Below are 23,533 nucleotides of genomic sequence, written 5' to 3'. Positions count from 1 at the left end.
TTCTACAGCTTTATATCCAATAAAAATTCCACAAAGACAGAAAGGAAACAGAGCAAAGAACAAATTTATCATTCAAATTTGAGTTAATAGATACAACAAAAGGAAACATAATTAAAATGTGTTTATTTTTTAGTTGAACCACTATGTTTATCAGAAAAAGCACTAGATTCCTTTCCAAATTACTTCCCTTTAAAATACAGCATTATCTTAGATTTACTGAGAATATACTGAAGGAGGCAGAAGAGATTTTTTTTGTCCTAATCATTCAAGTTTATCATCTATTCAGACAAATATTGTATGTGGAATTCTGTAATTTTTCCCCTAAAAATTCATGTGAAAATCAATATAAATAGTATGGACCATCATGAGAAAATAAAATAGAAACATAACCTTGTTGTAAATTCTGGTTGAAATGTCTGTTTTGTTTTTAAAGAATTCGGTGCAGCATAGCTATATAAGTGATTATCTGAGATATCTTAACTGAAACTGAAATTCTTCCATATAGATGCAATGGTTAAATGCTATTTGCCTTTTGTGACATTGTATGTTCAAAATTTCAAAAAAATGTCAGATTGCATAGATATTGCTTAAGATGACATAACTTTTACTTATTCACAAGGTAATTTGGTTGAGCACTGTTGAGTTTGTACTGCATACAGACTTCAATTCATATGTTATCTGAGGTATGGCTTCATTTGCTTGCTTACAACTTTTTTTGTCTTTTCTTGAAAACGTAATTTTAATTACATTTGTTTAAAAATCCTTAAAATGCCTTTCTTTCAAAATAATAATATACCAAAAATTATCACAATACCATAGCTACTAATATCATTGTAGTAACCTTGTAAAGTGGCTGGATTAATTGGATCTCATTTACGCTCTTTAGGTCAGTCAAGCATTCATGAAACCAACAGATTTAAAATTAATCTCAGGATGCTGCTGAATAAAATTCATCTTACTTAATAGTAACTCTGTGGCCTTTGAAAAATGAGGTGACCTCTGTTTAGGCTGAAATCAATCATTATATCCTTCTGGGCAAGCTCAAAAAAGTAAGATTGAGAGGCATGGTTTTGTGTTGCTTCTCCTCATTCTTTTAGAGCCAATTCCAGTCAGTGTTTGTGGTGAAAATAGATCTAATCCTAGAACCTTTCTTTGTGTGATGCTATACAGATTCACATTCTTTCTTCTCCTAATTCACATGTACCTGAAGTTGTTGAGAGAGGTTATCCAGTTACATGAGTTAAATATCATCAGTATGCTGATGTTATCCACAATATGTTTCAGGCACTGCTTAAATACATAATGCTGTCAAAATTCTGCCTCAAGATCTCAAGGCTATGGGAATTTGAATGGGGAGGAACAGAGCAAGGCTCAATCTTAGCAAAACCAAGAGGCTACAGTTTGGAGGCCAACAGATCTTAACAGATGTGTGCATATAGTGTGTATATTCAGAAGAACTGCATGATCAAACATTTCTTGGGCTGCAGAACTTCAGGCTGTATTTCATGTATTTCAATATCCCTAAGATCCAGGCATATAGAAAACTGTCATCAGAAAGAAAGAAAATACTAAACTTCTTAGTGATGTGCTAATTTCTATATAGAGCATTCAAACGTGAAATGTCCATTTGCTCTATCATTAGCAGGAAGGAAAAATATATTGTTTCCCAACTCCCAAACACACTAATAGTAAACAATAACCGAATCAAGGAACTACCAAGATGACTTCCACCAACTGTTGGGGTGAGCCTCTGTTATACAAAATAAGAACAAACCCTACCCCCTGCTAGCACTGTGATGTTACCTAGTTTGGTAATGAAACAATCTGTAAGGAAAAAACCAACCTCAGAGAGCACCAAGGACCCCACAGTATATAGTTCCTTTGTGCAGTAGGTAATATGACCTTCAATTCTCAAATGTATAGCTTATATAATTTTATTTTGACTGCAAGAAAAACCAAAGATTAGTTATCAGCTATGTCCTTTTCTTTTGCAAAATCTATATTGTAAGGCAGACTTGAAACTCTTCCCTTCACACCATGTTTGGTTTAATTTAACAATTCAGCCTGAAAATTATTATAGTTTATATTTTAAATAGTCCTCTTATCATATTTAGGAATCCTACGTAAACTGTGCTTTCTTTGTTAGTCCTGTAATCAAAGTTCAGGAGGCTATCAGCATTAAAAAAAATTCTATGCATGATAAACTTTCAGCACTTCTCTACTTCTGCTCTTATAAAAACCATCAATATCCAAGCATAGCAATCATAGGAGATCCTGCAATACTTTGTTTGAAATAACCAAAGTTTCAGATGATTTTTTTTACCACTTTACAATTCAAGCCAGCCAAAGATTAGATCTTTACATATTCATAAAGAAACTATTCTCACCCTCCTTCTTATCAACAAAAAAAATCAGGATTGTTTACAAGACTTGTGTTAACCCACAGGAAATTCCATACCCAGGAAGAGGTAGAATTTCAACCGCTGACATCAAGAAGCTAAAGCTCTTTTCTAGGTAGGTGGTCTTTCAAAGCACAACTTTCTGTGGATTCCTAACAATGGGCTGTTTTCTTTTTCTAACCCTGTGAAACCAGGCAAGCTTATAATCTGTTCTTCAATGAAGCCTTTGTAGAATTATGTCATGACTGAGCATAGAAACCAAATGTGGGATCGGAACATCCAGTATGATATGAGTATTAGTGCAGTCATACTAATTGTAGTAACTGTGAACTAGTTTTGCTTCTATACAATGACAGATTTGTCACCAGAATTCCAGCAACTCTTGTTCTATAAGGTGATTTATATAATATCTCACACTGCCTTTCACTGCAGCTTTTATGATACAGTACATATAAAATAAAAATATATGTACAGACGTTGATCATTTCTGACCTAAAAAAAATATGTTAAAGCTCTCTCTATATTGTTCACTGAGGAGCGGGGGTATCTGTCCCTAGATGTAGGAAAATTTATGTGGTGGTCTGACACTTGAAATGAGACGCAGGGAAACGTCTGAGCAAATGCCAGCCCCGAGAGCACTCGGGTAGCAGTATTTATTTAAGAAAATGCAAGTACAAAATCAAAACAATGACTTCAACCTCAGCAGCATTACCTCAGCAGGGCTGATAATAGACTGCGGAAAGTCCCGTGAGAATATCCAGGCACCAAAGGTCTCATGGGAATGGCTCGGCTGGGTACTGTGAACTTTGACCGATATACCTGGTCTCTCTAAGCTTTGCAGACCCAAACAGGACCAAACGTCCATCATAGAAGCACTACTGCCCCCATGAGGAGCGTTTGTGAAGTCCCCAGATCTTATGCAAAGCTATACGAGGACTTGCAGAATATGATGATTATGATATATTACCACATTCCCTCCTTTTTTATTTATTCAAAGATAGGGGGTGTTTTAGTGGCATAATACACAGTTCCCTCGCAACTTGGTTTCGTACGCTTAAAGCTGAGGTACACATTTGAAATAGATTAGGAATACATTGAATACAGTAACATAACATAATAAGTATAATAACAATTATTACAACTAATTGAAGCAATAAACGTAACCATGAGCTGTCAGGAAGCCAATCCCATAGCAAAGCCCAAAATGACTTATTGAAGCCATCTTTTCCTGCTTCGTGTTCAGCTATGCGGTCTTCCATATCATGAACAGTTCTTGTAATGTTAGGTTCATAATTATGTATAAAAGCACAACAATGTGAATGAATTAAAGCACAAACTCCTCCTTTAGCAGCTAACATTATATCTAAAGCATAACGATTTTGTAAAGTAACTTGGCGAATTTCAGACACTTCTTCATTTAACATCTTAATATTCTTAACAGTATCATTAAACATAGCAACAGTAAAATTATTTAAAATATGAATATCTCTATAGTTCATAGCTATTCCCAAAGGTGGGAAAGAGAGTCTGTGTAAGGTAACTTAGGCAACTCCAATTGACACCAATATTGTCCATAGTCTGAAACAGAAACATTAAACAGGATCAGAGTTGTAGCACAGGCTGAAGATATAATATCCTTATCAGGTCCCGAATAAAGAATGTCTTGACCCTTATGCCAGGACCAATATGCTGGAAAAATCAAAAGATGCCGCTGTTTGCAGATTAATTTAGTCCGATTCCCCAGAGGAACCTGCTGCATACAAGTTGATAACCTCAGATAAGCAGTCATCTTTTCCCAGCCTTCACAGCGCCACGCCTGGATTGCTGGCATCAAGAGAATCAGGAACCACGGAAATGCCATCCTGAGAATCAGGAACCTCAGGAACGCCATCCTGCTCCTCCGAAACCTCCCTCACTGGCACCTGCGAAGACGCCTGCGAATGATCAGGCCGAATACATCGACCAGGAACCCAACGAATTTGACCAAGATGTTCTACTGCTGCATAACCACGTCCCCACGTAATCAGCTCAGCGGGAACCCATGCCGGATCCGGAAGAAATCGCACCAACACTCGAGGCCTCACTGCATCTGTAGAAGGAGAAGAAAAATGCCTGCTGGCCGCGCTGCAGGGGGTTACCAGACAAATTTAGAAAATTTAAAGTATACAAAGCAAGATTTAAATGATCTTGAATTGCCGGAAGCCCCAGGAGCTTCCCTCCTTTTTATTTAATTTAGCTAACATGTTCTTGAGCGTGCCATTATAACGCTCCACAATAGCCTGTCCTGTGGAATTGTATGGAATTCCAAATTTATGTTCCACGGACCACTGTTTGCAAAACTGATCAAAGACTGTGCTCCGATAAGCCGCACCATTGTCTGTTTTTAAAGTTTGAGGCGTACCAGCAACTGAAAATGTCTTAATGCAATGATTGATGACATGTTTAACCGCTTCACCTCTTTGAGGAGTAGCCATTAGAAATCCTGAATAAGTATCCACAGTCACATGTATATACTTCCAAGGTGCAAATGATGGATACTGAGTAACATCCATTTGCCAAATCATTGAAGGTTTCAACCCCTGGGGTTGACTCCCATAGGAATAGCCGTGCCCTGTTTTGAACAAGTTGGACATTGTTGAATTATGGCAGCAGCTTCTGCAGCAGTAAGCTTGAATTGATGTGCCAACGCTTTAGCATTTTGATGAAAATAACTATGGCTGTCCCATGGCTGGACAGTGAGAACTGAAGTTACAGCACTGTCAGCTTTGGCATTGCCTTGTGATAAAATTCAGGTAAATTACTATGGCTACGAATATGGGCAACAAAACACACATTCACACGCTGCTCCAAACATCCTTGCAACAATAAAAGCAAACGTAGAATATTAGGTGATATTCCAGGAGACAAATAAGAACCTGCTACAAAGGGTAACAAATTATATACATACAAAGAATCCACTATTAGATTAAAATCCTGATTTTGAAAATTTTGAAAAGCCAAAACTACAGCAGCAAGTTCTGCCTGCTGGGCAGACTTCTGCTCTGATGTCACTTTTGTATGCCAAATTCCAGATTTATCTTTCCAAACACAAGCACCAAAAACTTTTCCTCCATCAGTAAAGACTGTAGGAGCATCTGATATACTGATTACTGATTTAGGTCACACCCTGTCCCATTGATCTCTCATTTTGCTGACTTTGACCACCCCCAGGAGCCCGACATTGCGCTTTAAAATGTCCAGGCTTCCCACAATTGAAAAAGTTTCTTTTTAGCATTTCCTGCCTGGAGAGCCAGAGCTAAAGTCTCCATGTTAAAAGTCTGACTCCCCATCTTTTTGCAATCTGCGTTAGCCTGTTCTACTGCTAACTTCAAAAGCAATTCATTCCGGGCGAATTGATTATCAATTTGCCTTTCAATAGCCACTTTCAATCTGCTAATGAAATTTTCATAGGGTTCATTGTTCCCTTGTTTGATGTTAGTAAAGGTCTTCTCACCACCTTCGCCGTCAGGGAGAGTCCCTACGGCTTGTAAAATTAACTGTGGGAGAAGAACGAACCCTCCTCTGGCATTCCATCTCTTTGTTGATTTAAAGCAGCATCCACACCAATTTCTACTGGATTAAGTTGAATCTCCACTCCAAATTCTACCAAATCATCTCCTGATAATTCCCCTCTATTTGTTGCTTCCTGAATAGCTGCAGTAACTGCATCTACTTGAACTCTTAAAGGCAAACTCTTCTCTTCTGACAAAGTATTTTCAGTGCCTGACAGTCCTCTGGATTTATCTGGAGGTGCTGTCGGTGGCAATAAACGCATACCGCATGGTAAGGCGGCAAACCTTCTTCGGGGGTGCTAGGAGCGGTTGTTCATGAGTAGCTAACGCTTCCATAAGCACCCTCCAGGTTAACAAAATTGAAGAAGGGCACGAGGCTCCTCGTGCAAAAATTTCCCTATCTTTTCCAGGACTCTACTTTAATACTACCTCCCTCTGGATAACACGGAATATGTTTCCAAACATACTGTAATAAGTCCTCAATTTCTTTCTTTCCTACTGCATGTCCTCTACTATGAACTCCAAACTTAAAACTATTCCCAGTGATCTCTCTCAATTCCCTGAGATGCTTTGTCTGAGCCTTCGAGAGACCTCCCCCATACTCACGAAAAGAATCTATCTCCGTCCAGCGAAGAAGATGAGGGCCCAGTCGACGTCCGCGACGATGAGAATAGGATGCAGGAAACGTATAGCTTTCAAGCTATCACGCAAACGTATAGCCTTCCAAACTATCACGTCGGGGTCACCACTTGTGGTGGTCTGGCATTTGAAATGAGAGACGCAGGAAACGTCTGAGCAAATGCCAGCTCCGAGAGCACTCGGGTAGCAGTATTTATTTAAGAAAATGCAAGTACAAAATCAAAACAATGACTTCAACCTCAGCAGCATTACCTCAGCAGGGCTGATAATAGACTGCGGAAAGTCCCGTGAGAATATCCAGGCACCAAAGGTCTCATGGGAATGGCTCGGCTGGGTACTGTGAACTTTGACCGATATACCTGGTCTCTCTAAGCTTTGCAGACCCAAACAGGACCAAACGTCCATCATAGAAGCACTACTGCCCCCATGAGGAGCGTTTGTGAAGTCCCCAGATCTTATGCAAAGCTATACGAGGACTTGCAGAATATGATGATTATGATATATTACCACAAATTTATAAATATTTTAATGTTATCTTAGACTTTAGATTATATCCATGAGGGCTATAAAGCTACTTAACAACCAACTATAAAGCCAATTAACACACATTTGACCTCTTCTCCAGTGATTCTAAGAACAAAATTAAATCATCTGTATATTATTCTGCACAGAAAAAGCAATGCTAGCCAATCTAGGTTACCATCTGTCATTGCTGGTTGCCTATATGGCCATTATAGGTTGCAATGAGCTAATCTCAACTGAATTTGTAAAAAATAATTAAAAGGTGGAATAAACAAATAAATTGCAAATTCCAGCCTTGGACTAACTGAATTCTGGATCATATAAAATGCAGTGTGGTATCAGTTTACAATTCACCGTAAATCAAATATTGCATTATTTGAACACGCAATAATAGTACTTACATTCCAAACTTTTACTGACGTAAAAGTAGATTGAAACAAATGGTACATAAATACCTGCAGTGGAACCAAGACTCTTTTCCTCTTCCTATACATGGTGCATATATATAGAAGGCTGGTTCTTGAAATTTTCAAATGAGTGATTATGGAGTGCTTGGTACTCTCTGAGTTTGGTTCTTTGTTTACTGCAAGGAAACAACTAAGCTCAGAGAGCACCAGTCACTACACAGCTCAATCCTGAGCTACATACTGTATATTCACTTCAGTTGGAGTAATATTCCTCCTGATTTCCAGGAAAGACAGCTTGTATGATAATTTAAAGTTAGCCAATGGACTTCATAGATACTTACAGTGTAAGGAACCAAAAAGTGGGGGAAAGCATTTGAAAGGACATATAATAAAATGTGAATAAAAATATGGAATATTCAAAAAAAATAGGTTAAGTCCAGTAACTTCACTACTAGCTTCAACTTCACTGTCAAACACTTTGATAGTGAAGATCACCTACTAAGATATATAAGATGGGTGATTTGGAGCCAGTTGTTCTCTCTCAGTCCAATCCACCTCCGAGGATGGTTGTAGTGGGATAAATAGGAGGAGGAAGGTGTGTTGAATATGTTCGCTGCCTTGAGTAATTTATAAAATAAAGCTATTTGTAAAATTTGTAAAATTAAAGTGGAATGACAAATAAATAAATAAAATTAACATTGTTCTTGAAATATGACAGAGATAGATCAAATAAAAAATAATAAGGTAGATATAAATAATCATAGTACAGAGTTGTGAGGAAAATCAATATAATTTACTCTAGTATATAATTTAAGATAATTTTGGTATAAAAGGTTTTATAGATGGTATATAATTTTGTTAATAATTGCCAAAGAAGCCAAATCATGTAAATAAACGTTGTAGACATCATAACAAAGAAGGAAAATATTATATATGATGGTTACATAAAACAAAACCTCAAAAATACTAAAATAAATATATCAACAATATTTTAAAATAATAATTTAGAATTAAAACTTCAAATATTTTAATGTGTATCATCACAGAAAACATAAATAAAAAATATCACAATTTATTAAGATATATATTTATAGCTGTAAGAATAAATTTGACACACTATTGAAAGAAAGGAACTTTGCTAACCATATGGGATTTGGAGATCAGCATTAGAAAATAGGTAGCAACTACAGAATTGATCATGCATATCTCTAATACAGGTCTAACCAAATTTAAGCAATAACGGCTGCCTTATATTTACACATAACACAGCAGGCAAACTTAGACATTTGAAATATTTATTTTCTAGGAAATAAATCATCAGACTAATGAAATAGACAAAGGAGCTTAAGTAAATACTGCATATGATTTCAGGTTTAGCATAAAATATAAATGTCTAGGTTATGGTCAGATGTTGAGAAAACAAGCAGAAACAAGCAGAAAAGGAAGGAAGGAAGGAAGGAAGGAAGGAAGGAAGGAAGGAAGGAAGGAAGGGTGCTGTGCCACAAAACAAAATGTGTGGGTTATCCAAAAGCTCCATGCTTTTGGATAAGGATGCTAAATCTGTCATACAGGTCACAATTTATTTTGTACTGATTTACAGGGTCAAGGCAACTGGCAGGCCCATGTTCTCTCTCTTCTTTCCCAGTGTTACACAGGAATTCCTTGGGATCCTGGAAACGTTTCCTCTGGCCTTTGAAAAAGTTCATGGCAGCAAAGGAAAACATTTCAGAATGATGTTTAGTTCTTACTAGATACTTGTAAAAAGATAGAAAGAGCTTACACTGAACATGCTGTGAATTGATATTATTACACAATTGTCACTGTTTAGAAAAGAGAAGAAACTAATTATAATGGTGCCAAGGTTGTGTGTGTTCTAGCATGTAATGAATCAGACTTTAAAAGCTATGCTCACTGTGCACAGGTTAAAGAGATAAGAATTTAATTCATTTTGACACACTGGGAGATAATAGAATGCAGATGTGTTTAATTCCAATATCATCACACTATTTCAGCCATTTATTTATTATGCTTCCAAGGTTTTTTCATGTGCCTCTGACATTCTTTATTATGTAGTTTTTTCAGTGTAATTTCAAAAAACCTGCCTTATGACTGTAATATAGACCTTGGCATTTCACAGCTCCCAGGCCACACCTGGCACTTTGGTTGTTCCTGTCTGGCAGCCTGAGGTCAATCAGAAATTAAATAGGGCTTTAACGACAGAAGTACCAACAAGAGAGAAGTTAATAGCTTTGGTAAATCCAGCCAGTAGGCTCATCTCATGCTTAGGAAGACAGATGGACAGTCGTTCTTCATGCACCAGTCCCTCCTAAGGCCAATGGAGGCCCAATAGATCGATCCCTCATATGCCGTGCAAGCAATAGAACTGCATCACTTTTATTTTGAAGGTGACTACTGATTTTTTTTTCAGCATACGCTTGTAAGTACATGCATGTCTACATACCTTCACAACTCTATTTATTTGGCTCTCCAAAACAGACCCATGTATCTTATGTATCCTTTTGGGAAAATTAATTGCCTCCACTGTTACAATGCACATGTGATTTCTACTATAAAAGGATGAATATTTTAATAGGGGCAGAGAGTATAAAATTGATTAGCTGTTTTGTTAACCTGAAATAAAGAGAACTCTGTATTTAAGACAATTCTTCAATAAGGAAGAACAGAGACGGGAAAATATATAAACAATGTGCAATGTCTAGGTCTCTAATTTTGTCACCCTAGAAATTTGTGCACATGACACACATTTTTATTTATACATAGAGTAACTGTTTTTTTAAAATATTTAATTAAATATTTAAAAGTTTTAATTAAACACTTTTTACTAAATTGATAATGACTGATCAAAATAATTACTATGGAGAGATTAGATACAAAAAAAGATACACCATTCTCTGCCCACCATGCTCTGCTGAACTGAAAACATTTACATAGAGAATATATATTATGGCATCCAAATAGTAGTAGAAGTAATACAATTGGATCCTACCATGAACTTAATCTCCTGTCCCTAATGAGCTTCATGAATCACTACATTCTGGTTTTATTATGATTCCACTGCAGAACTAATGATTCAATGGAGCCAAATTTATTATCAGACCAACACGTGTAAGTTGATTATTTAAAGTTTCTTGTTGTCATTGTTGTTAATTTAGTCAGTACAATTCCTGCTGTCTGCACCTCTTGTGATTGCTCCTTGAGAAATGTGTCATGAAGAATGCCATGCCTTCCTCTAGGCTGTGTATCTTCCAAAAATGGTATAACATAAATTAACTATGTTTGCAGAAATGGGGACTTGTTTCTACTTTATAACAGAGAGTAGCTCCAATTTTATTTTACTGTGTGTTTTAGAGAAAACATTTAATTACCCAACACAGAGGAAAAATGGAAAAAAAGAATTTATGCAGGATAGTGCTATAAAATAGTATATAAAGAACAAACTATAATAAGAAATTGCCATGTTCAAGGATCCACAGGCAAGTTGTACCTTGAATTGTTCATAAAGTCTACATTAATGTAAAGGTGATGCATCAGAGATTGAAGAAAGTATTATTTTTAATCTCCGAAATATACAAGCCTTTAAATTAAGAATGGATAATACTATTACTTCAGTGTGTAATTACATTTATTTCAATTTTATTTTTTAAAAGGGATGAGTGCATCCTTTTTTTCCAGACAGTTCAAACTGAACTTAATTCTTGATATTAGATGCCTATTTATTTATTTTTGTTTGTTTGTTTGTTTGTTTAAATATATAAACACTGCAGTTAGCTGTTCCACAGAAGTAATGTTGGTTGATTATAGTTCTTGATGCAGTTTAATTTTTCTTTTTTATATTGATCCTGACTTTAAATGAAGTCTTCTTGGATATTATTTTTTTTGCTTTTCCATGAAATCTGAGATGTGCCATCTGATGTTGTACTGAAATTACATGGTTTTTTTGTTTTTTTAGTATTATGTTTTTTTATCATTTTAATGATAAAATCAGAACAATTAAAAAGTGTGTTCATTTCACTTTAAAATATTAAATAAACACTGAAAAGATCATGTAATGTAAATCAAAAGAAAAGAAAAAGTTTTTAAAAAGCATTGATATAGTACAGTTAGCATTTTAAAACTGTTTTGATATCAAAAGTTGCATTATATTGTAGACTTATATTTATACAAATCATTACAATTGACTATTTAAACAACATGCTGAATCTAGATCAAACAATCTGAAGTTAAAATTTAAGAGTCTAGCTGAAAATTTGGGAGACTTTTTGTGCAATTTAGTTCTGATTACTTTTTATCCTGCCATAATTTCTTTCTGATATTTTTAAAGCTGTTTTTATATGATGCAGCCATTGTTCAAAGCCTTTCATAGGGTGTGTTTTTTTGGGTTTTTTTTTGGGGGGGGGGTTGCCTGTTTCCTTCCCCCTCCGAACAATCCTATTGTTTTCAGTAAAGGTACAAACTCAGTCACAGCAAATACTTTGCCAGGAGGGAAATTAGCAGGGAAGAAGATAATAAATGATGAATTTCATAAGAAGTATTTGTAATTGTGAGATGGGTTAATATTTTTCATTCAAGAAAATAAAACTAATCAGATAAAATAGAATCACATACATTATTTAATGAATTTCCCCATAATTGGGCCATCAACTTCAGTGGTTTGAAAAACAATGTGCGTGTGTGTGGAATCCCATTGACCTAGAATGCAATTGGCAGAAAGAAAGGTAATTGGGAACTGGAGTGTCCTTTTAGTTCTGGGCCTCTCGAAGACTTCAAATGGCTCTGGTAACAAAAATTGATCTAGGGCAAATAAACATGAACATGTTTTTACTGTGTCTAGAATAAATAAAGGTCAAAGAGTCAGATATAATTTATATATAGTTATAACATCTTTCATTTTAGTCCCTTAGAGAAAAGCAAAGCATTATTCAACACAGTTTAGTTACAATTAACATTATTCTTTGAAAACCGTAACAAGCCTCATTACCAATTCTTACAAGGAAGAATTCTCATTATTTTCTTTTGTAATTAATATCTAAGAGAGCTTTCCCTGACCTAGTTTGTTCAAATGAGTTGAGACTTTGACTCTCAGAAATCTTATCCCACATGGCACTCTTGGGAAGCTGTTGTTTTCCTAGGACTTGAGAAAAGAGTGGTCTAAGCCAGGGGTGTCAAACTCGTGGTGTCACGTTGTCATAACCATGTATCATGACTTTTTCCCCTTTGCTAAAGTGGGGGTGGGCATGGCCAATGCGTTGACGCATCCAGCCCATGGGGCATGAGTTTGACACCCCTGATCTAAGCTCTTAAAGACAGAGTGTTTGTTTTATTCATAGATTTGGATGTAGATCTTGTTTTTTCAAAAAAGCAGATATGAAAACATTCCAACTGCCTGCAGCAGTTAATAGTTACTGAACCATGCTGAACCATACCAACTGTACTTCTCCAGCTTTTGAAATATTCACAAAAGGAATATCAACAGATAAACAAATGGTCTGAAAAATTATATTTATGCACGATACTCTGACAGGAAAAGAAAGGGAGCTTGAAATGAAATTCTTCCCAATCACCCCAGGCCCCTCAGATTCTAAGAAAGTCATCAAAACATGTAGAAGTGAGATCAAAGAGAAAGCATCAGGCCAATAAATATAATGGTTTTTTTAGAAACAAAATTGAAACTTTCCCTGGAGCAAACACAACTGTATAAATTAAATGCAATATTCCATTTCCCATCCGATGAAACTAAAGCCCAAAATAACAAATTCTCAGCAAGGTCAGCACACAGAAAATTTTGCAGGCTCAGCATCCTTTTGAAATACACAATTTTGGATATTTTTGGAGACTTATCTGTGATGTTGTTCTTCCTGCTGCCACTCCTCAGTTTCAAGTCAAATCCAAAATATACATTGCATTTATTTCCAGAGTTATCAGATTATCAGATTAAAAATAGTTAAGGCAAAACTAGGCTTGTGAATTCCAGTGATCATTTTTCACACAATGCCCTGATTCAAAGCTAGGCTGCAGCAGCTTAAAAGATTTAAATGGCAGGTTGTGTGCTTGAGAGTTTACCAACAACAACCAAAGAAATGGCAAGTAATAATTTGCTAAAAGGTTCTTTCAAATCAGAATGAGACCTCCTTTGTCAGAGGATTCTCTTTTGTGTTTCAGCTTGGCAATTTTCAATAAAGGCTCTTAGAAGGAAGGTTCCTTTTTCTAGTTCCATGCAGGGATGGACAAGGTCACCAGGTCACCTGTAGTCCTCCCACTCAAATAGAATTCTTACCAACTTAAAATAAAAACCAACTTCAAATAAATAGTGGAAGATTTTAGTGAATTTATTAGGGAAAGTGCCAAAACCTACACAAACTCAGGAACAAGGATTTGATCTGGCAAAACTTTGGATAATTTTGGAAAGGATATGCCTACCCTGCACAGCTGAGAGTTCTGTAAATTGTATTTGCAACACATTGGCATGACAACAGCTTACGGTAGAACAGTTTAGAGATAATAATAATTCAACTTGCAGGATTCAATAATGTTTGTGATTGTGGAACCAAACAGAATGCTAAGAGCTTGATAAGCATCTTTTGTGCTTCAAACTTTTCATCTCAATGCAGCATTCCTGCAAGAGGGATATGAGACTCAAGATCACCCTTTTCTTTACCTGAAGTTTCCATGTCATGTGCCAGAGGTGTCCACGGGATGTGGTCAAAAAAGTCAAGATGACAATTGTAATGGTGCAACTAAAGCTCTGCCTTTTGATATATATACAACTATCATCATAAGGACTGCAAGTTATTATAGCACTGAGAATATCAGTCTAGCAACTAATTTGATAGTGTCACAGACAGAAACTAAAAGAGCATCATGAGAAGAATCCCTATATTTACTCACCCTATTGGTCAGCAGGATGGAAAAAATACATGAAGAGCTGAATTTTCCATTAATTGTTATATATACCCAAATTCTCCAAATCATTATGTAACAAAAAAAATCTGCTAGCTTCTTCCATAAGAAATCTGCCTCTGCCCAGCATTATTTAATTTTCATAACTTCAAAATGCTCGGTCTAGAGGAGAGTGTTTCTACAGTGTAATGACTAAGTAATTTATTCCCTCAGGCTCTTCTACAACAGTACTTTTCTCACGCACACAAACACTCACACCTCTGAGTTCATTTCATCAACAGCTAGTCTGCAAAGGGGATGCTGCATTTATACCAAACAAATTGAATCAGAAAACATCCAATTTTCTGTTGAAGAGAACAGAATGTATAAAATTCAGAATAGCAATGCAGACCTCTCAAACTAATCCAGTTGTGCTTAGCTCCATGTTTGAATAATTGCATGAGCTGGTCATTTCAAAATACTCTTAAAGGTCTGGTTAGGAATGTTCAAAATCAGACACTTCCAGACACAATCCTGCTTCTGGATTTTCCCTGCTTCCTTTTAGCTAGGTTTCAGCCATGCCCTGGCAACCACTAATTTCCTCTGGGTCCCCATGACATAGCTTTTATCTCATCCTTACCACAGAAGTACGTATAACAGTCTGAACCTTTTACTTGTGCTGGTTCTATGGTTGTGCTCTTCCTTTTAGCCTCACACCAGATAACAGATAATCAGAGTTGGAAGGGACCTTATAGGTCATCCAGTCCAACCCTCCGCCCACCCTACACCATTTCTGACAAATGGCAGTCCAATCTCTTCTTGAAAGTCTCAAGTGATGGCACTCCCACAACTTCCAAGGCCATTGGTTGATTGTTCTCACTGTCAGAAAGTTTCTCCTTATTTCCAGGTTAAATCTCTCCTTGTTCAGTTTCCATTCATTATTCCTTGTCTGGCCTACAGGCGCTTTAGAAAATAGCTTGACCCCTTCATCCCTGTGGCAGCCCCTCAGATATTGGAAGACTGTTATCATGTCTCCCCTGGTCCTTCTCTTTACTAGACTACCCAAGCCCAGTTCCTGCAACCGTTCATTGTATGTTTTAGCCTCCAGTCCCCTAATCATCCTGGTTGTTCTTCTCTGTACTTTTTCTAGAGTCTCAACATCTTTTTTATAATGTGGTGAACGAAACTGGATGCAATGCTCTAGGTGTGGTCTTACTAAGGCTTTATAGAGTGGAATTAGTACTTCCCTTGATCTTGATTCTATCCCTCTGTTAATATAATTTAGGATTGCATTAGCTTTTTTGGCTGCTGCTGCACACTGCTGGCTCATATTTAGCTGGTTGTCCACTAAGAATCCAAGATGTCACAGTTACTGTTATTGAGCCTGGTTTCACCCAGTCTATATGTGTACTTTTGGTTTTTCTTGCCTAAGTGTAGGACTTTGTTTTTCTCTACACTGAATTTCATATTGTTAGATACAGTCCAGTGTTCTAGTCTATCAAGATCCATCTGGATCTTGAGCCTATCTTCTTGGGTGTTAGCTATTTCTGCCAGCTTAGTATCATCTGCAAATTTGGTAACTTCCCCTTCTATTCCCTCATCGAAGTCATTAATGAAGATATTGAAGAGTACTGGGCCTAAGATGGAACCTTGTGGCACCCCACTGCTTACTTCCCTCCATGTAGACTTAGACCCATTAAGCACTACTAGTTGAGTACGGTTTGCCAGCCAGTTGTTAGTCCATCTAGTGGTGGTGCTATCTATTCCACTTTTTTCTAGCTTACTAAGAAGTGGGTTGTGGTCTACTTTGTCCACTATTACTACCACTCAAGGGCAGCCTCAGGGTGTGTTAGGTTTCACACATTGCCTTGGAGGGAAGACAGGTGAAAAAAATGCAGGACAAGACAACAGATTTCAATCCAGGACAATTATGTTGATTCAAGGATGAATAAGAAGTTCTTCAGTTCCTACCTTTTATTTACATATGCAAGGATTGTGTGTTTCTCAGAACTTCATCCTTTAATCCTCACATGCTTTACTCTTCACAGAAGAAAATAATCATCCATCTCGCATGTATGAACTAGTTTTCAACAAGAGATAAGAACAGTTTAAAAGGATCATGAGACCTTTAGATCCTATATACAAAGCTCTGCGGGGCACACAGACATATACAATATGAAAGTTACCTAGATATGTTTATTTGTAGCACTCCAGGTATTGCACAACAAAAATACAAATTTGCTTCATGAATATAATGTGCTACAACATATACATGATATGTATACATAATACATGATATATTTTGCTAACTTAAAGTAGAATCTTCAAAACAGTTTAGATATAAATTAGGCTGGACAAAACATCACTGAGGAGATATCTAGCACTAGCCACCAAAATGTCATTTTTAATCTGACATCATCATGCAAACAACAATAATTATATATATTTTTATATCTGCATGATAATGTAATGGTGTATGTGACATCAGTCCTTCTCCCCCTTCATCATTCTGTGCAGATGCCTATGCAGCCACAAACAATAGAGAATCTCTACCTTAATTACCAAATACCCTCAAAAATGAAAAATTAAATTGGGTATCAATGTTGTATTAAAACCATTGGCTGTGCAGAACAAACATGCAGAATTTTCCCTATGTATTTTGTTATTTTCAGACAGATGCTTCAGCCCATCAATAGTATTAAGAGATTAAAAAACATCCTGTTCTGCCCTCAGTCTAATAGAATTTTTTAAAGCTGTAACAATACTGTGCCCTAACTTTATTTATAGGAATTGTTTATTCCCGAATTCTTCTGCATTCAATAATAACAGGAAAAGATAGAGTGAAACTAAGTATCAAGCCTAGAAGATATCCTGCAACACAAAACTGTATTGTCAAACTTTTCCACACATTGTATATAACAGGATCTAGGCCAGGGATGTCAAATTCACATCGTCACGGCAGTGTCACATGATGTATTGGAACTTTTTCCCCTTCGTTAAACTGGGTGGGGGCAGGGCCAGCACATGATGCATCCAACCCACAAACTTGGCCCGTGAGTTTGACACCCCTGATCTAGACCAACAATATTCTAGCTTTTTTTTCTGCTGTATTTCAATCCAGTCAAGTATCACAGTAAAATCAAGTAAGATTTTGCACAGCAATAGACTTAATGAATTTTTGTGAATCAGGAGTGGGATAAGACAAGAACTTATTAATGGAGAGGAGGGGGATGACTAGAAACAGATGTAAGCCAAGATCTTTGTGCTGCAGGATTTCAAAAGCAAAATGACTAATCATCTATTAGTGATTTGAAAAAGCACAGATGTCTATTGTTGTATACCAGTCTGTGGATACCATTTGCAAAAGCAAAAGCTTAATCTCAGAAAATAAATACGGGCAAAGAGAACTAGTCCTGCTTACCCATTAAGGGATTATTTGCATAAACACCATCTGGAATTTAAGCATAATATTTTTTTTCCTGCTTCTCCAATGAATAACACACACAAAGATCTTCCTTATTTCTGTTTTAGAGATTCCTTGAAATAGGTATCTGCTTTTATCTATTTAGAAAGTCAAAGGCATCTTTAATCTTTATTTATTGTCTAACCATCCCTACATCCACCTCTTTTTCTCCTAATTGCTTTCATTATTAGAAGGCCAATGATTCTGAACTCATTGATGTCAATAGAGTTAAAGGCACAGATTTCAGGAAAAATGAAACTATAGTAGATCAATCACTGGCAGAAAAATAACAATTATTATGAAATAAATGCAATCTTATCTTATTATGAAATACTGCAGTCACCTATTCTATTTCAAATGCAGGAATGACTCCTGAAATGTTTGATTATTGAAACAGCTTTGTAGAAATTAGGACAATTAGTAATAGTGTAAGTTATCAGGGCAAAAACTGTCACTGTAATAAATTTGGAAGCCTTTAGATATGATTAAACAATATTTAATAATATTTATTGAACAGTAATAAAATCCATTTTACCCAAAAATAAACAAACAGCCTAGAAACAAATTATTCATTGCAGAATGTTCTTCAGAATGTTAAATCTTGCTCTAGTTTTATAGTAAGCCATTCACTCACTTTGTTTATGTAACATAACTCTTCAAATAAAATTAGTACATATTTATACCTACTCTGAAGTTGGAAAATATCTCATTTGGTAAACTTTTGGATTTAGATCCAAAAGTATCTAAATTCTTCTTCAATAACAAAGGCAAACATATCTATCATACATGAAAATGTCTTTTGGATTACATAACAGAAAAGACTTATGTTTTGCTTAATTTAATATTCACTTTAAAATATTTTCCAATAAAGTGTAAAAATTCTGAAAGTGTTCAAAAATGAATTGTTAGACCAGAGACTGAAAACTTTCTAATAACCCCAATCTACCTGTCAATGTTCTGACTGATGAACCGAAGCAAAGCAATCATGCTCAAGAACTTCCAATCTCTGAATGCAACATTTTATTGAGTATATCATTTCGGCACTAATGAAGGCAAAACCAGCGCATCCTAATTCTCGCTCAAACCCACATAATGATAGCATAGATTCCCCCCCTCCACATACACACACACCATTAGTGCAGGTGAAATTGTCTAATGGAATGTCATTGTATTGTTATGAGAAAACACCTGCCAGAGTGTCCTTGGTTTTCATGAGTTGTCTTCCTGGAGATTGTAGCCTGCATTCCATGTCACTCTTCCTTCCCCACCACTTGGCTCTTTGACAAGTTGAGGAGCAATAATAGTTGCAAAAAGGGGAAGCGTGCTTCAAGCTTGACACTGTCATCATCACTACAGTATAAAAATTAGCAATAAAGGTATAAATATCTGAAGTCTATTATACAAAAATTTCTAGATCTTTTGAAAAATCCCCTTTCTTCTGTAAACTCATATTTTCAGAATGGAATGGAATGGAATGGAATGGAATGGAAAGGAAAGGAAAGGAAAGGAAAGGAAAGGAAAGGAAAGGAAAGGAAAGGAAAGGAAAGGAAAGGAAATCTGATATAGTAATTTTTAAAAAGGCACTTCCAATAATTTCAGAAATTTATCCATTCTTTAGATATATTGCCTAGAAGTTTTGGACCTAGTTACCCTTAGGAGTATCTCTTTCAAGTGGATTTGACTCAGCAGTGTGGTTCTTAAAGGAAAAGCTACAGACAATCTTTCATTTTATTAAGATGAGGTGAAAAATTGATTTTTAAAAAGTGGTTTATAGTAACAAGTTCTTCCATATGGAACCAACCCCTTTCTGAGGCAAAGCTAACATCTTGCTTGATAGCTTTCCAAGCATCATTTAAGACTGAATTGTTTTAAGAGCATTTGGTGAGAAATGAAGGTAGGCGCTCTTAGCATAGATTATATTGTTTGTCCGAATAACTTTTGTTATTTATTATTTTGTTTTATTCTGTTTTTCTATTCACACTATGAACTGCTGGGAGACCTTGGAGATTAGAGTGATGTAGGAGTTGATAATAAATATGCCACTCCTCTGTTATCATATACTCAAATATGGCACCATCCTCAGCACTAGAATAAGCTTCAAGAAGAAGTGGAAGACTCAAGCTTTGTAGCATAGATTAGTTTCAACAACATGCTTCTTTTTCTAATATTTTGATTTGAAAAGGTCAATTATATAGACTCAGGTTCACATTCACTCTCAGAACATCAATCCATTGAATAATTTTGGTTCCAACTCCCTATCTCAGCTTTGACTATCTCACAGAGGTTTGTAAGGGAGAAAACTGGGAGAACAGAATACTACATACTGTTATGTACTTTCCTATATTCCATATAATAATGTATAACAAGAATCATGGTGGTACAATAGTAAAAAAAATGCACTATTGCAAGCTGACTCTGCTCACTTCCAGGAGTTTGAACCTGACAGGCTCAAGTTTGACTCAGTCTTCTATCCTTCCAAGGTCGGTAAAATGAGGATCCAGATTGCTAAAGAAATATGTGGCTCTGTAAACATCTTAGAGAGGGTGTGAAGCCGTATATAAGTCTAAGTACTTTTAATAGTGCTACTGCTAATATAGCAAATAAATACATTTTTATTTTTATTTTAGATCTGGCTTTCCATATGTTGCCAATTCTCCGTTTTCTTTAAATCTCATCATGCCTTTTATAATGAAGTAAAATTTAAACAACCTCAGGTTGGGAAATGAAAGAACTTTATTATTTAAAATATCTATATGTTGGGGAGCTTCATAAAGCATAAGGAAGTATTATAGATGGAAGCTAAAGCCAAAGAAACTTAATTTGATAAATTCTAATATATAAATCCCATGTATTGAGGATTCAGATAATCAGAGTTGGAAGGGACCTTGTAGGTCATCTAGTCCAACCCCCCACCCACCCTACACCATTTCTGACAAATGGCAGTCCAATCTCTTCTTGAAAGTCTCAGGTGATGGCACTCCCACAACTTCCGAGGGCAAGCTGTTCCATTGGTTGATTGTTCTCACTGTCAGAAAGTTTCTCCTTATTTACAAGTTAAATCTCTCCTTGTTCAGTTTCCGTCCATTATTCCTTGTCTGACCTATAGGCGCTTTAGAAAATAGCTTGACCTCCTCCCCTCTGTGGCAGCCCCTCAAATATTGGAAGACTGCTATAAACTATAGCAGGAAGGAAATTTCATTTAACAGCCATTCTGAAATCTATAGTGCATTTAATTTACAACATATGGTTTGGATAATGATATGGTTTAAATTGTGTTTTTTGGAAAGGCCAGAAAATAAATGAAATCCAAATAAATCTGTCATATACAAAACTTTTCTTTATTATAAATAACCATTTTAATAAAATTTAGTGAAGAAAGAGTTTAAGACACAAGCAGAAAGAGAAGGAGATTTTACAATGGAAGTTTCTACATAGCATTGCAGAGAAACTTCCAACCAACATATTTTTCATCAATAAAATTTATAGGTTATTTATCCTAGATTGTTAGGTCTCCAGAGCAGTGTGGCATGGTAAATAATATCTGCCTTTATTGATCTAATACTGTTAGCTCTAAAGTATACTTGGTAGATATGAGATCCATCCAATAGTGTGGCTGGAGTTGTTAAACATTTATATAATCAGTATATATGCTTGGATCTCCAGAATATTGATAGACTTAAATGGTATGCTATTTACAAGAAACCACTATCTCTTTATGGAGGCAGTTTTTAGATTGTGACTATAGCCTCCTAATTAATTGCATAGTAAGTGACTTACTATAGCTAATCAAAAGGAAACAAAGAGAAAAAAAATAGTAGACTGGGAAAAAATGCCATAAATTTTGTGAAACTTATTCCCAGTTTGTAACTCCAGATGAAACAGTCCTACCAAGTAAATCTGTCTGTGTGTGTGTGTGTGTCTGTGTCTCTGTCTCTGTCTGTGTGTGTGTGTCTGTGTTGTATGCAGAAGTTTGATACCATGGTCAAATTTAATATTTCAATTAATCTCCAGTAATTAATAGCTGGCACATAAACTTAAACACAGCTTCTTTCTGCATATTTGAATTTGTATATTTTGTTTATATACTGCTGTGTACTGATTCCAAAGAAGAAAAATGGTAACAAAGAAGTTTGAAAATCCAACGTATTTGGTCCTTTTTCTTTAACTGTAGCAGTAAGGCACAGAAAAGCCTAACAGGCCCAAGTTAAGCCAAACTGTGCCATTATCAGATATGAACTGCAGAGAACATTGGGTTGCAAAGAAGATTATAACTGATTTAGCGAAATCATTCCTGCTAGAATGTTTTATTGCTAAAGCTAACAGATTGATAGGAATGCTATCAATGCATGCTATATTTATTCACTAGAATCTTTGACAAGCTTAAAATCATAGATCTGCAAAACTATGGCTAAATCAAGTCACCAGCTATGATGGGTATGAAAGGCAGGCTTTATGAACAAAAGTCATGTTATTCATGGAAATAAAAATCATGTCTAACAGAGAAAAACAATTTCTCCAATGCTTTAAGTAATTCAAATTTTGATTTTTGACAAATAATCTACTCAGTGGTGGGATTCAAAAATTTTTACTACCAGTTCTGTGGGCATGGCTTGGTGGGCATGGCAGGGGAAGGTTACTGCAAAATTCCATTCCCTCCCCACTCCATGAACATGTTTTCCAGCTCCGTTCTCCTGTGCAGGGCAACAAAAGAAGACCCAGCCAATTAGCTGGGACTCAGGAGGCAGGGAACATTTGCCAGTTCTCTGAATTACTCAAAAAAATCTCAAAATTTCCGCTACCGGTTCTCCAGAACTGGTCAGAACCTGTTGAATACCACCTCTCAATCTATTGAATTCTTTTGTTCCACGTTAAAAAAAACTGTCTAAACTCACTTCAAAAATCGGTGTACTCAGTAAAAATCAAACACATTGTCTAACAAGATGGCTCAGGGCCCGTTAGAATTAACTCCCTTCCTATTATCACTTTGTATAGTAGTATCTGAGGCAGCTTCTGATGAATCACATTTAAGATTATAATACACAATCAGATCTCAATAATGATTCGTGGTTATAAAAGATATCCACTTTTCAATCATCTTGCTACAACGCTAAATCAGTCTGCATACTAAGTCTCCTGTTTAAGATTGATGAATGAGAAGGATAACAGAATGGAAGCTATGAAGGCTTTTTGCTAAGGCAGGCAAAAACTGCACTCAGAAATAAATCTTTTCTTATATGTCCAGAAGCGGTATCTGAAACAAATCTATAAGGACTGTTCTTTTGGATGGAATAACTGTATAAAGGGGAATAACTGTATAAAGGGGACATTTGAACTGAACGATATGCACTTAGGACCAGAAAATGTTACTAATCCCAGTGAGGTGAATATTAGAGGATCAACTGCGTACAAGATGTGCACAAATTCTTCCAATTGAAAATGTCCAAAGAGGACATTATGAGCACTTCTTTGCTTTGAATTAAATTGACTTGAAAGAAATATTGATCACAATTCTTGACTGTAAGCTTTCCACTGCATCCTGTGGGGCTTACATATACAAAGAATTAGTATATACTCTTTGTGATATTTCCTTATATTTATTTATTTTTCTTTTTTGGGAACTATGCTTTTTAAGGTGCTATGTATGATTTATTGGAA

At 35.9% G+C, this 23,533-nt stretch overlaps 1 long non-coding RNA gene across 1 annotated transcript in view; it reads right to left on the bottom strand.

Moving 5' to 3' along the window:
- LOC148125868 (uncharacterized) overlaps positions 1-23,533 on the bottom strand; it is a 65,993-nt gene that overhangs the window by 36,905 nt on the left and 5,555 nt on the right. The window contains exon 2 of the long non-coding RNA XR_015743582.1: positions 16,387-16,495. This is a non-coding gene — a long non-coding RNA (uncharacterized LOC148125868). The remainder of the gene's footprint in view (positions 1-16,386; positions 16,496-23,533) is intronic.

Source organism: Pseudonaja textilis, chromosome 4 (genome assembly GCF_049901715.1).
Source record: "Pseudonaja textilis isolate UNSWEBS1 chromosome 4, rPseTex1.2, whole genome shotgun sequence".
Classification (NCBI taxonomy): Eukaryota; Metazoa; Chordata; class Lepidosauria; order Squamata; family Elapidae; genus Pseudonaja; species Pseudonaja textilis.
This window is presented reverse-complemented; position numbering and strand designations above follow the sequence as displayed.